Source organism: Antechinus flavipes, chromosome 1 (assembly GCF_016432865.1).
Source record: "Antechinus flavipes isolate AdamAnt ecotype Samford, QLD, Australia chromosome 1, AdamAnt_v2, whole genome shotgun sequence".
Taxonomy (NCBI): Eukaryota; Metazoa; Chordata; class Mammalia; order Dasyuromorphia; family Dasyuridae; genus Antechinus; species Antechinus flavipes.
In genome coordinates this window covers 207,381,322-207,396,843 of record NC_067398.1, presented here as the reverse complement: position 1 = coordinate 207,396,843, position 15,522 = coordinate 207,381,322, and the positions used below count along the sequence as shown (strand labels likewise).

Genomic DNA, 15,522 nt, shown 5'->3' with positions numbered 1-15,522 from the left:
TTGGTTCATCTAAATTCCATGTAATAGGTATGAACTTTTTATATGGACACATGTATACATATGTCATGTATATATACATGTGTGCATATATGTGTATATCATACTGTGAACTCATATAGAGCTAGCAGTCAATCAAAACACCCAGAGATTTTTATCTCCCTGTCTATTAACAGCTTCCTATCTATTTTTACCCTGAGTATGAGTATTTTAGTCACTTTTTTAGCATAAATGCAAACGGCTTTCCAGAATGGCTGGAACAATATAAACTTCTACCAACAGTATAATAGTGTGCCTATCTTTCTGTTCTCCTATAACACTATTTTCGCTTTTGTTATCTTTACTATTTTACTGGATAGGAAACAAAACCAGTTATTGTTTTACATTTCTCTTAGAATTCAAATTTGTTAAAAGGATTATTTATTTTTTGAAATTTGCATCTCTAGTGCTTAGCACAGTGTCTGGCAATAGTAGATGTTTAATAATTTTATTTATTTCTTATTTGTAGTGATTCAGAGACATATGTTAACAGCATGAAATTTTTCTTTCAAGAAACCTGTTTATATCTTTTGAGCCCTTATCAAGGAATGGCTCTTGGTAATACACTCTTGGTTAATTCATTGATTATCTCCCTTGTCAGACCCTTATCAAAGAGATTTGAAGGCATGAGATTCATCTTGATCAGCTCTTAATTCATTGCATCTAAATGCTTACAACCTATTCCAAACATTATGCAATGTTCTGATCTGCATGCAAACTTAACTGCATTAATGTAGATTAGAAACAATTGTTATTTTCCCCTCTTAAAGTTTGTACTTCTAACTTTTTAAGAATCTTTTAAAATATGTACTTCTTTTTACTTTTTTTTTTTTACACAAATTTTGGGCAAGTCAGTAGAAAATAGCACTGGAGTAAGAAGCAGAGGTTCAAAAAAGCTTTGTCATTGAAATAGTTCTGATATCTTAATCAAGTAATTTTAATTCTTTGTGCCTAAGTTTGATGACCTGGAAAATATCAAGATACTACTAGATTCAATGTCCACTTTTATTTTGAAAATTATATTACTCTACACAATTCTGTGCTGTCTTTCCAACTTGACACTATGCCTAGTGAAAACATGAATATTAACTACTTACAGAAAGAAGAAATTGGCACAGAATCTTAAGAGTTGGAAGAGACCTTGGAGGCCATCTGGTTTAACATGAATAAGAATCATTTTGCCAGCCCTGAGTCGTGGATCCCTTAGGCTTTGCTTATAACAAACCCACTAAAACTCCAGTCAGGCCATTCCACTTCAGGACAACTCCAATAGTTAAAAATTTATTTTTTACATTAAGCCTAAATTCTCAGTAATGTCTACCCAGTGTCTTGAGTTCTGCTTTCTGGGGTCAAGCAGAGAAAATTAAACAAAATCAAAAAAAAAAAAAAAAAAACCCAAAACAAAAAACTTTATCTCTCTTCCATATGACAGACCTTCACATACTGATGGTTGTAGTAGCTACTTCAAGTAATCTGATTGGTGATATGTTGCCAGTTGTTTCAACTGATCTTTAGCTAATAGAAACTAGAGATGCCTCACCATTTTTATTACTCTTCTCTGGACACTCTCCAGCTTATTAATGTTCTTTCTAAAATGTGGTTCACTTAACTGAACACAATATGGCAATAAATCAAGAGAGGGCACAGCATTGCATAACCTCCTTAATCCTGGGTTCTGGCTCTCTCAATTCTAAGAGATTAGCTTTTTAGGATACCACCGTTGACTCTATTTAGCTCCACTGAAAGCTCTACTCATAATTACTCCATTAAAAACATCAGACTTTTTTAAATGAATTGTGTCTAGTTATGCTTCCCCATCTTATATTTAATAAATAGCTAGCATTTAAATACATTTTAAGATTTGCAAGGCACTCTACAAATAATCATGCTTGTAAAACTGATTTTTAACCCAAGTGTGAAGCTTTATTTAGCTCTAGTTCTATTAAATTTAGTTTTATTTTATTTGTCCCCATTTGCAAACTTGTCTAGATCTTTTTTGGATCTTGATCCTATCATCCATTATGTCAGTAAACAGTGTCAAGCACTGTGCCTATTACATACAAATATGAATGTGTGTGCGTTCTGCAAAGAAATTATAGTTAAACTCATGGAAACTGCTATTGTTGTTCATCCTTCATTCTTGAATTGGACCAACAACATCTGGAAGGTGATGTCTTGACTTGCAAGTCAACTGGATTTACAGGAAGCAGGGCTGTGCAAAGTCATCAGCCTTATTCTTTCCTCCAGAGTCACTGGCATCCAGTGGCAAAACACAGATTAGGAGTACTGACAATGACCCCCAATCCATATGGATGATGAGTCAGCAAAAGAGATGAAGAAGGATCAACCAGATGAAAACTCAAGAGAATGTGTCATGAAAAACCAGAAAGGGAAAATTCAGGAAGGCAGTCCGCAGTATTAAATGTGGCAAAGAATGATTAGGATGGGGTGGAGGGGGGAGAGAAGAGAGGAGAATAAAACATCAAATTTTACAATTAAGAATACACTGATAACATTGGAAAAAGCAGTTTCAGTTAAATTATAAAGTTGAAAGACAGACTGAAAAGAGTTAAGGAGTGATTGAGAGGTGAGGAAGTGGAAGCAACAAATGAACTAATATACTTTATATACAGAGTAGATGTTCATTAAATGTTTGTTGGAATGAACAAATTTGCACATCCCTCCTACCCAACTGTTCAAGCTATCACTACTACAAATAACTTTCTTTTTTTTTTTCTGGAAGTTTTCTGTGTTCTTCTCTTTGATTAAATTTAGATGATAAACAACTTGGCAAAAGAAACTAAAGAGAGTGATAGTGATAATACTGGCATCAGAGGATACAAGTAATGCAAGTGACAGTTGAAGTTAGTAACTGAAGCTGAAGAACCATAAAAAGTTAATATTCAGAGTCCATTTGTTTGGCCATATTCCTAAAATTTAAATGATACTGCTCATCCCTGTCTGTAGTCCTAATCTCTCTTCTTCATCCTTGATTATTCTCTTCTTTACTTAGTTACTTGTCTTTTCTGAAGACTGTCCTTTTGAGAAAGATTCTCTGATGTCTCCTTGGCCACTTAATCTGTATCTTGGGTAAGCCACTTTATTTCTAAGAACCTATCTCCTCACTTATAAAATTAGGCACCTGGACTAGATACTCTAAGGTTTCTTCCAGCTTTATGAACTTTATATTGCTGATCCTGTGTTTGAACATGGCAGCATCTATGCTCTTACTATAACAGTCTTCTGGGGATAGATGCAACCTCACAGTAGAAGTCAGATGGTTGCTTGGTAAGGTGTTAAATTTATTTTATTTTTCTCCTCTATTTGCAATATTTGCCTATTTCAAAGAAAAGTATGATATAAGAGTTTTTAATTGGACTTCAAAACTTCAATTGTAGTTACCTTTTCTATTTTCCTGGTGAAGTTTCACTTTTGTTACTTTTTAATTCTTCACCTACCCATTACTCTTGCTGCTGAAGAGAAGATATAGTTATTTTTTTTTTCCTCCTCACTGCTGCTTGTATTATTCCTGTTCTAATTTCTCAAAAAAAAAAAACAAAAAAAAAACTAGATCTGCTTTTGGTAAAGAGGATACAACTTTGCCCCATTTCAGTCAACACTTCTATAGCAAATGTTTTATTAAAGCATCAGTAATTGCCTGAAATGTGTTTTTAAAATGATTTATTTATAAGATGATTTATAAGAAATAGAAATGGATTTCTTTCCTGAATTTATTTTCTTCAAGTATGATTTTTTCTCTCTTAAAAAATAATGGATTAAGTTACCAAGCCATTCTCCAATTGATAAATGGTCAAAGGATATGAACAATTTTCAGATGAAGAAATTAAAACTATTTCTAGCCATATGAAAAGATGCTCCAAATCATTATTGATTAGAGAAATGCAAATTAAGACAACTCCGAGATACTACTACACACCTCTCAGATTGGCTAGGATGACAGGAAAAGATAATGATGAATGTTGGAGGGGGTGTGGGAAAACTGGAACACTGATACATTGTTGGTGGAATTGTGAATGCATCCAACCATTCTGGAGAGCAATTTGGAACTATGCTCAAAAAGTTATCAAACTATGCATACCTTTTGATCCAGCAGTGTTGTTACTGGGCTTATACCCAAAGAGATATTAATGAAGGGGATGGGACTCATATGTGCAAAAATGTTTGTGGCAGCCCTTTTTGCTGTGGCAAGAAATTGGAAATTGAATGGATGCCCATCAATTGGAGAATGGCTGAATAAATTGTGGTATATGAATGTTATGGAATATTATTGTTCTGTAAGAAATAACCAGCAGGATGATTTCAGAAAGGCCTAGAGAGACTTACATGAACTGATGCTGAGTGAAATGTGCAGAATCAGGAGATCATTATACACTTCAACAACAATATTATATGATAACCAATTCTGATGAACGTGGCTCTCTTTAACAATGAGATGAACCAAATCCGTTCCAGTAGAGCAGTAATAAAGAGAACCAGCTACACCCAGGAAAAGAACTATGGGAAATGAATGTGGACCACAACATAGCATTTTTACTCCTTCTGTTATTGTCCACTAGCATTTTTGTTTTCCTTCTCAGGTTTTTACCTTATTTCTAAAAGTGATTTTTCTTGTGCAGCAAGATAAATGTATAAATATGTATATATGTATACATATATATAGTTAACTACATACTTTAACATATTTAACATGTATTTGTCTACCTGCCATCTAGGAGAGGGGTATGTGAGGAAGGAGGGGAAAAATTGGAACAAAAGGTTTTGCAAGGGTCAGTGCTGAAAAATTGCCTATGCATGTGTCTTGTAAATAAAAAAATAAATAATGAATTAAAAGTGACATGACATCCTGTGAACAAAGGAATATTACCTAACAATATCAGAAATTCTTTTACATAGACAATGGAATATGAAGGGCAGGGAGCCTTCAAATATTTTGCATTGTAGAGGCTGAAACTAGAAGCCAAATTTTTATCTAAAATACATCATCTTATAAAATTAAAATTAAAAAAGTGATATGAGGTCAATTACTTATACTTAAAACATCCTCTTTGTGCCATAAAATCTAATATAATTTGGGCTGTATTAAAAACCATAGCTTCCAAGAATAAAGAGATCAAAGTCCCTCTATATTCTGGTCAAGCAACAATTAGATTGTTGCATTCAATTCTGGTCACTAGAATAGTTTAGGATGGACATCGTTAAAGTGGAGAGCATCCAAAAGAGGATGGTAAATAGCCACAAGTCCAAATCAGATGATAATCAGTTGAAGGAACTAGGAACATTTAGCTTAAAAAAGATTGGGGTAGGGATAGAGGGGGGAGTGATGACAACATAACAATATTCAAATATGTAAAGGGCTTCAAGTGAAAGAAGACTTAGACTTGGTGTCTTTACTCTAAGGAATAGAATTAGGAATACTGAATAGAAGTTGCAGAGGCACATTGTGCCTCTAATGACATAGAGAGATCAATAGATCGATTGAAAGACTGATAGATATAAATATATACATATACACACTCACTAATAAGTTATCCAAAAGTGTAATGGGTTGCCTCAAGAAGAAGCAGGTTACCTCTCACTGGAGGACTTAAGGAATGGGGTAAATGATAGCATATTATTATTATATCTAGATTCTGTTACAGAATTAAAGGTTGTCAGATTTGCTAAAACAGGTCATATTGTTGGCTACAACTACTCTTTCAGGACTACTAAGCCTTTGGGTACCTACCCTTAGAGGGAAATTCTAAATGAAAGAATCAGAAGCATATTTCTAACTGCTATTCTGGTTGCTACTCTTTAATATTGAGTCACAAGGAACAATTTGGAAACATGTAGGAAGAGTAAGATGTGTCAAAAAAAAAAAAAGTGACTTATAGTTGAGTAATAGTCAGCACATGTGTAACATTGTCTCTAAATCTGTAGAAAAAACAAAAATACCTGGAGTTTATAAAGGAATGTTTTATATCCTGAAAATCATTGGCTTAATTGCAGCACCCAGATATAGTGATTCACTGAATATGGCAATTCTATATTATAAAATTCTGGATAAAATTCTGATCTAGTAGGATAAAAAGTGATATGGTATATTAATACCATATTTGAAAACCACAATTTGGATATCAACCTCAGAGTCATGTCATCTCATTTTATGGCAAGTTAGCAAAACGAATTCTTCTTCAGTCATTCCAGCCATGCCCAACTTTTTGTGCTTTGCCATTTCCGTTTGCAGCTCATTTCACAGATGAGGAAAATGATGCAAACAGGACTAAATGATTTGCCTAGGCTCCCACAACTAATAAATGTCTGAGGCCACATTTGAACTCAGAGATGAGTCCTGGCTCCACGGCTGATACTGCGCCACCTGGTGTTCCAATATACTACTACATGGAAATGACATTCATTCCATTAATTCTGGCTCTACTTCAAAACTGTTTAGCAATTTTAAAAAATACCTTAATGCTGACTCCAAGGTGTTTTCTATGGATTGGCATATTTTGGATTTAAAAAAATTCAAGGGCCAAACATGCCTTCTTAGTTAAATCTCACCTAAAATCTCATCACCTATCATATTTTTAAAGAAAGATTAAAGGGGGTAGGAGAAAAAGAAGAAAAACAAATTTCATCTATTACAAAAAAATTTGTTTTTATGGGGCATTTATTGGGCATTTATTAAGTGCCAGGCTCTTTGCTAATACTTTACAAATATCATCTCTTGATCTTTAGAACCCTGGGAGGTATGTGCTATCATTGTCCTCATTTTACAGTTGAGAAAACCAAAGCACGCAGATGTAAAGTGATTTGCCAAGGGTTGTAGATAGCAAGTATCAGAGCTTGGATTTTAACCCAAGTCTTTCTGACTTCAGGTTCTATGAGCCACTTAGTTGCCTAAATATGGCATTTGGATAACAGATATTATATTTAGGTTCCTTTTAAAGCCAAGTCTAAAAATGTTTGGAAGAAATGACATTTCACTCGAATATCAACAATGTTTTATAGCTATAAGACTACCAAACAAAACAGAAATCGTGACTATTAGTTATTTAACTTTTTTTTTTTTACATTGGATTTGTGAATTTTTTTTTCAGTATAGGGAGCTCCTGATGAGGAATTTTCTCAATTGATGCAGCCTGGCACCTGAAGACAAATCAAAGTGCAAGTTAACAAAGATTTATAAAGCACTATAATAACCAGAAAATCAATTAAGATAGATTTAAATTCTAGATTTATTGCAGGGGAAAGAGGGAATCACAGCATAGATATTCTAGGACACAATATTGTGAAAATGATGGCCTAAAGGTTCTTTGCCAACCAAGGATATCAAACAAGGCCCTACACCCCAAGGAGGTGAAAATAAGTTTACCTCTGAATGCATTGGTATCATTTTTTAAAATGTGCTGTGTGGTTTTGTTCAATGTATTGAAAAGCTGTAACACTTGTAAATAAAAGTTAAGAATTTTAGAAAAGCTATAGTTAATTATTTTACAAATTTTTAAAAATTATCATTTTCTCACATGATTTTTAAAAAATTTAACCATATGCATATGTAGGCAATACATATGCCCCTCCCCCACATACAATGGTGCTGACATTAGTGCCCCATTTAATGTGAGAATGAAATGAAGCACTGAAAAATTAACAAAATGTTTACATAGTCCTTACAGAGCAAGGATGCAATATTTAGCTTTAGTATACATACCCATCTCAGTTAATCTCCATCTGGGAACAATGGTAGCTATCATAGTCTTGGGTCATCCGCAAGTCTAAGGTATTGAACTCTAGAATTGAATTGAAGATTGAACTCTAGATAGAACTGCCTGTTCATATCCTTTGCAGATTCAATACTTTAAAAGGAAAAAAAAAAAAAACAACCTAATCTGCATAAGGTGGACTAAAGGAGAGGCTAGAATAGCCATTTCATTTATATAGGAAACATTCAAGTGAGGAAATTATTTTTTACCAATGTAGGTTTGTACCTTTTTTCTGTGCCAAGAAAACTGAAAGAATAACTTGTCCAGAGTCATATACGCAGTATATATCAGAAGATGGATTTGAACCAGGTCTTCCTGCTGGCTCTTTAGTATAGCAAGACCTTAGAATAATGTTCTAGGTCACTTGGGTTCAAACCTTGCCTTGGACACATTTTGTATCATTGACAAAGTCATACAACCTTCCTGAGTCTTAGTTTACTAATCTATAAACTAAGGGAACTGAATTACATAAACCTTGAGGTCTCCTATACACCAAAATTTATGATCCTACTAATTTACTAATATCATGTTAAAAAGACAAATCTTTTGGTGTAGTAATAACATATCTTTTAATATTCTTGGATGTAGAACTGAATACTTGTAATCATCAATGTAAATCAAAATCAAATTTATTTTTTAAAAAAGGCCTTGGGATCTTCATGAAATTCAAGCAAAATACAATTTATCAGTGTGATATGGCAGACAAAAAAATTCAATAGCATTTTAGGTTCTAAAAAATGAAGCTTAATGTACTATACTCTACCCAGTTAAGCCATATGTATACAGTACCATGTTCAATTCTAGTCATCACATTTTAGAAAGAATCATGATAAATTATAGTATATCTGGTATAGTAAAGGAACTCAAAACCACTTCATTATTGCCTAAAGAAACTGGGGATGCTAATCCTGAAAAGAAGACATAGTAAGAGGAAGGGAGAAATTAATTAAGTGAAATTAAGCTTCTTCTATGCACCAGAAATTACTAAGTGCTTTATAAATACTATCTCATCTGATCCTCACAATAACCTTGAGAAATAAGATGCTATTAGCACCTCCATTTTACAGTTGAAGAAACTGAGGAAAACTTGTCTAGGTTTACACAGTTAGTATCTAAGGCTGTATTTTAACTCAGATCTTCTTGACTCAAGATCAAATGCTTTATTCATTGTCCACTTTTGGGAGTAAGGAGGAATAATCTTCAAGTATTTGAAAGCCTCAAGTGGAAGAAAAAACTAGTATTGTTTCAATATATTAGAGGGTAGCACTACAATCAATGCAATTAAAAATAATTTTAGGAAGGTAAATTTCAGTTTAATATAAGGAAAAGCTTCCTAACTATTAGTAATAATAATAAAGCAAAATGGGCTGCCTCTGGAGGTGATTGAATTCCTATTTCTAGAGCAAGATTTTTTAAACTTTTTCAACTCGTGACTCCTTTTCTCTATAGAAATTTTTATGCAAACCCAGATATATGGGTATATGTGAAGACCGAGTTATCACCCTGGATACCTTAGAATCAGCTGGAGTCAAGATAAGTAAAAGCCCTTGATCTTTATTCTTGGTCTTTTGGGGTAGCAGTCAGGGGAATGGACACAGGAATCTCCACACCTTCTTTCTCCCTCTCCACAGCCAAAAAGTAATTCTTGCTTCTCTTACTCCACCCTCTAATCCCACTTACAATTCTCTGTTTACATCAACAGATCAAGCTGGAACAGAATAGTGGGGGGGCCATTTTCCAAGCATATGCTAATAGAGTATTGTCCAATAAGTAATTAGCCTTAAGTGCTTGGATGTCCAAATCTCAATGCATGAACTCAAGAGTTTCAGCCCTTTACAAGTATATATAATAGTTGTACAAATAAAACATTTACTGATAGTAAATAATAATTTTGCAAACCTCCACATTTGGTTACATGAATATAAGGGGACATGACCCACAGTTTAAGAAGCTTTGTTTTAGAGGTCTTCAAGTGGAAGTTTGATGACTTCTATCAGGGATAGTGTTAAGGGATTCTCTATTCAAATATGGTTTGGATTAAATTACTTTTGAGATTCCTTTCAAGTATGAGATTTTATGATTGTAGACCCATGAACAAAAAACTGAAAAGCCAGTCAATTAACAAGCATTTAATAAGTGTTTACTCTGCGTCAGGACTGTTGTTCCTCCTTCCTTCTCGAAAAGGAACATGACATCAGAGGATGCCATGACAAGTGAATTGGATTTAAGTGGGGGAGGGCTGTACAAGGTCATCTGCCTCACTTTTCCTCCCACAGCCATTTGGGTCCAATGGTAAGATATAGATCAAGATGATTGAAGATGGCCCTAAATGAAATGGAAGACAGTGGCGTTTTTAAGGAACTGTGCTAATGATGGGAACTGACAGACTTTTGTAAATAATTCTCTACAAGAGATCATATATATTTACAACCACACAAATCTTGCTGTGACTATCCAGTAATTCTCTGATTTGTAAGTGAAGCATAAAACAAAGTGAAAATATATCTTCTAAAGGAAGGCTGTCTTTACAGGGTTCAAATGAAAAAAGGATTCTTTAGAGATGTAGGATTCTTTACTTGAATGTCCAAGAAATATTTCTCTCAACCTATTTTAAGCATTTTAAAAACATTATTCTGAAATGAGATCCATAAGTTTCACTAGACTGGCAAAAAAGTCCATGTCTCCAAAAAAGTTGAGAATCTGCTCTAGATTGTTATACTTCTGGATACCCCATTTATGGATGATATTGTGCTGATTGCTTCAGCCCCAGAATATTAGAGGCTTTCTCAATAAAACCCATACCAATTATAAGAGATTCAACCAGTTTAACAATCTAAATGAAGGGCAAACCAGACAGGACGAAAAATATTTATCATTCAGACTATGACATGCAGTTAGAACAGCAAGTCCTTAAGTCAGTGCATCAACACATATGTTCAGAATAGGGACTACAGATGGACAATTAGATGGATTCAAAATTGATCAAGAATGTGACAGTGTATTAGAATGCATATGGTAAAATGGCTTTTAACCATTCCAAAATGATACCTGACATAAAATCCCACAAAACAACAACTCTCTCCTCATAAAGTATAACTGTAAACTGTAGAATTTCAGTCTCCAAAGAATTAATGGTGTGAGGGCCCTAATGGACAATGGATATAGCCAGGTAGGTAGAAATGCACACACACATACATATTTCTAGTCATGATCTATGCTGAAGAGGTTGTATAAGGATGGTTATCCCCTAAAATTAGGTAGCTCAACTATGTAGAAAGAATCAGGTATAAATATGAGCTATCTGAACATACAATGGTACTATAGACAAGAAAGCTTGTTTATAGAACCTTGGATAGATCATCTATTATTGAGGATTTGAGAACACATAAAAAATCTCATAAGACAAGGAGGGATAGGTTGTGATTAGCAATAGCAGAAGTATTCACATCAAGATAATTGTGACCATAGTAATGTAATAAAGAAGTAAACATTCACTGAATAATAAGGGATATAATTTCCACTGGAATTTATGAGCTAGTTCCTTTTCAAATAAAGAATATAACAAGTTGAGTAGCTGAATGGTAAATATATATACATATATATATATATACACATATATATTTATCTTTTTACATATTAAATGTTAATATAGACAAATAACAAAAAGCAGTCCCCTCCATTAAGAGGCTCACAATTATGAATGTAGTTTTCATACCATATAAATAAAAAGAGGGACTTAGATTTTTTTTTAAATCCCATGCCAATCAAGATAATGTAGGAATTAACAAATATGGAAAGTTTCTACTAAATAATCACTTCAATAAATAGTTTGAATAGAAGGAGGTCTTTCTATATTTTTGGTGTTTTTCTGAGTATTAATACTTTGAGGAAAGATATGTTTCTCAACATTAGTTTTACTCCAAAAGTATGATAAAGAATTTGTCTTCTAAGGATACTGTTAAGTCATACAATCATCATCTTCTCATTATTTAAAAATATAAATACATACATTAGAAATAAAATTATCATGTCACAACAGTGATACTACAGTTTTAGAAAACAGAATCTAAAAAATAAAGGGATAGAAATCATTATTTCATTAGTATTAGGAACGCATAGATGATGACATTCCTTCTCCCAATACAAACTGACACCTTTCCTATAATAGTTTTAGAGAGTTGCCTGTGGCAATGACAGATGAAAGGATTTGCTCACAGTTAAATAGAACCAGTAAATGGTTTTCCAGGCTTGAGGTTAGCTCTCAAACAATCAACCAATAAACATTTATTAAACTGGTCCTGGAATAAAGAACAATGAATGAAACAATATCTATTTGGAATAAGCTTACATAAAAATAGGGGAAAGAACAAATATAAACAGAAATATATACATTGAATAATAGAAATATGTGCAAAATAGTTCAATTATAAAGCAGTTTGAGAGGTCACTAGCATTTTGCCGAAAGGAAATTAGAAAAGAATTTATGCAGAAAATAGTATCTGACTAAAATTGGGGGGGGGGAAGGAGGGGGAGATGGTGGTGGAAGGGAATAAGTATTTTATATTGTGCCAGGCACTGCTAAATGCATTTTTTTTTTTTTTTGGTCAAGTCATTGGTAATCTTTATTTTGGACAGAAAATTTTTCTTGTTCATATTACCTAGCTACAATCCAAATATCATATTTAAAACACAATGGGGGAGGGGGAAGGTCTAGGAGAGAAAAGAAGACTGGTTGTTCTTTTTGTTTTGGTAATGATGTGGCTGATGTAGCCAGGTGATATGCTTTAGGAGAAGCATTTTTTAGGAGATGTTACAGACAAAATGAAAGGAAACAATAAACAATAGGAATGGCAAATATGAAATAAAGTGGGAGAGCACTTTGTGTTAAGGGCTTTAACAACAACAACAACAACAACAACAAACAAATACTGTCTCATTTTGCCCTTATAATACAAAGCAAGTGGTATTGGTTGAGGAGACAGAAGCAGTTTTTAGTGACTTGCCCAGGATTAGTGTCTGACGCTGGATTTGAATGCCTTCCTTAATTTGTCTTTCTTAACTCTATCTACTGTCCCCTAGCTGCCTGATTTAAGAACACAACTTTTTGAAGGGAGCTAGGCAGAGGCAAGTAGATAAGAGGTGGAAGAATCGTGTATGAGGAACGAAAAAGTCAGTGTGGCTGGATCACAAAGTACTGAAGGGAATGGTAACATCCAATAAGCCTGGAAAGATGGGTTGGGGCCAGGCTGCATAAGACAGAGAAGTCCATGTTTGACCTTGAAGGTGATGGACAGCCACTGGAGAAGTTCCACAGTCTCGTACACCTTATAGTGGATGAATGTGATTGAGCAGAGAATTGAGGAAGAGAGTCTAACCAAGAGGTAAAGTCCTGAACGGAGGTGGAAGATATGGACTAGAAGGAAGGAGTTGGATTTGAGAGAAGAAACAAAAGCAAGCTCTTTTCCTCTAAAGCCTTTCACCGTTATCCCCACGGTCCATAGCGCGGACAGAACGCACTAGTGTTAAGGCGACTATCACTCGAAGTAACGGTAGGCTGCATCCGGCTTCTCTCCAACACGATTCACCCTACCTGTATCTTCAGATAGAAGTTCGCACAATTTTCTCACTTGTGTTACGGTCTGAACATTTAAAAAAAAAAAAAAGCTTTCGTAGCCTGATTCAAAATAGGATGGATTCTAACAGTCACGCGCAGTAGAGGCACTTTTGCGGCCCCAAGAGAAGCACCGCCCCGCTCTTCCAATGCCCCAATCACCTCAGCCGTCGCAACCATTTCCGCAATCGCAATCGTTTCCCCGGGGTTATATCAGCTTCCGACTGTTGAGAGCCAATCAACACCTCGCTCGCGCCTACCATTAACTACGCGAAGCCAAAGACCGAAGACTTGGTCGAGGCCTACTTTTCCCGGCTCTCATAATGTTTGCTCTGTCTCCTTCCTTAGATTAAAAAGAACAATAAAGAAAAGGAAAGGGGAAGAAAAGCAAGGAAATGAACTGAAGAGGCGGGACATAAGAGACCTAGTGAAAAGAGAAGCGGCCCAATCGCGAGAAAGAAGAAGCGGAAATTACCTCATTGCTGCTCGGCTTTGGGGGGCGGGGTCTGTCGGTACCTGGAGGCGTTACCTGCTGAGGACGGCTAGCTGGGGGCTTTTCTCAGGGCTGCGTCTTGTTGGGGGGCGGCTAGTATTGGTAAGGAATTTAGTTCTGACTCTTTAAGTGTCAGTCTTCGCCTGTATTTCTTTAAAGTCATGTGGAAGCACTATCTTGGCGATGAGATATTCAAATTCTATTCCCGCATTGGTGTGGGCGCTTAGAGCAGTAGGAGTAATTCTATCTGGAAGGGACCGTAGAGATGGTCAGGCAACTCCGTGGGATTGCAATTTATATGGTTCAGGACTTGGAAATGGGAAAATTAAGTGTGACTCCTACCTTAGACACTTAGTAACTATAGCTATGGGCAAGTCATTTGAACTTGTGTCAGCCTCGGGTTTTTTATCTGTTAACAAAAGGATAATATCACTTACCTCATAGGGTGGTTGTGAGTTCAGATGAAATAGTATTTAAACGAGTAGAAAACCTCAAAGCGCTGAGTAAATGCCGCCTTTTATCTTACCCCGCCTTTTATAATATTTATATCTTTTTTTGTAGAAATATGTCTATACTTAGATGTCTTTTTTCTCCCGACCTTAATAATATGCCCAGAAAAAGGAAGGGCTTACTTAAATTCACTTAGCTACTAATATCTAGATATTAATCTTCCTTGCTGTCTTCCAGATCGTGACCTGTTCATTAGGGATAAACCTATTATCATGTGCTTTGTTGTCACTCAAGCTTTCAGAGACTGATGCTGCCACTCTAAATGTCACTACCTCTAGCTTTTTTTTCTTCCAAATTCTTTGCCATCCATAGTAATAGGACTCCTAGTGAGACACTTTGTACCATAAAAAAATGGAAGTTTTTTGTAATGGTGGGGCTGCTTGAGAAGTTGGGCTCCCGGAGGACAGTAACTGATTTTTTTTTTTTTTTTTTTTTGTATCCCTTTACAGTAGACCTATGAGCTTTTTGAGGGTTGCTAAGGGAAGCCTAAATGCATCTATTCATTTATTCAACAAGTACAGGGTGCCTATTGCCTTATAAAGTCCTGGATTTCTGTGCCTTAAAGACACAGTACCTACCACAAAAGAGGTTACAATTTGGTGGGGAAGATGAACATGTCACACAATAAACAGAAGATCTGTATTTGAATCTAGGATTTGTGTCACCAGATCCATTGGTCATTTTTCCCTCATAACAATTTTAAGTAGGCGGCTAGGTGGCGCCGTGGAGAGAGCATCAGCCCTGAAGTCAGGAGGATCTGAGTTCAAATTCAACCTTAGACACAACACTTCTAGCTGTGTGACCCGGGGCAAGTCACTTAACCCCAAAAGCCTCAGCAAAAAGCAAAAAAAAATTAAAGAGGTAGATGGTACAGATATCAGCATTTGAAAAATTAAAAAAAAAAAATTAAGTCAAATTACTTGTCTAAAATGTTAGTGCTCTTTCCACTTTACTGTACTGTCAGCCCTAGCTTGTTGGAAACAGCCATCTAAAACGTTTCTTAACAAATTTTGAAGCCCATGCTAATATACTACCCTTTTGACCAGTAGACAGATTTCCAGCTGCGTAACTAATTTTAGTAGCATTTAAAACTAAAATATCACCAC

At 35.1% G+C, this 15,522-nt stretch overlaps 3 long non-coding RNA genes across 3 annotated transcripts in view; all 3 read right to left on the bottom strand.

Moving 5' to 3' along the window:
• LOC127560597 (uncharacterized) overlaps positions 1-13,983 on the bottom strand; it is a 30,635-nt gene extending 16,652 nt beyond the window's left edge. Inside the window, exon 1 of the long non-coding RNA XR_007953368.1 lies at positions 13,889-13,983. This is a non-coding gene — a long non-coding RNA (uncharacterized LOC127560597). The remainder of the gene's footprint in view (positions 1-13,888) is intronic.
• Positions 6,692-13,656, bottom strand: LOC127560607 (uncharacterized). The gene is made up of 3 exons (XR_007953378.1): positions 13,576-13,656; positions 7,751-7,829; positions 6,692-7,188 (listed from the first exon to the last, which is right to left on the bottom strand). It is a non-coding gene; the product is annotated as an uncharacterized LOC127560607 (long non-coding RNA).
• On the bottom strand, positions 8,410-13,569 carry LOC127560601 (uncharacterized). The gene is made up of 2 exons (XR_007953369.1): positions 13,393-13,569; positions 8,410-10,127 (listed from the first exon to the last, which is right to left on the bottom strand). It is a non-coding gene; the product is annotated as an uncharacterized LOC127560601 (long non-coding RNA).
• Positions 13,984-15,522: the final 1,539 nt, after the last annotated feature.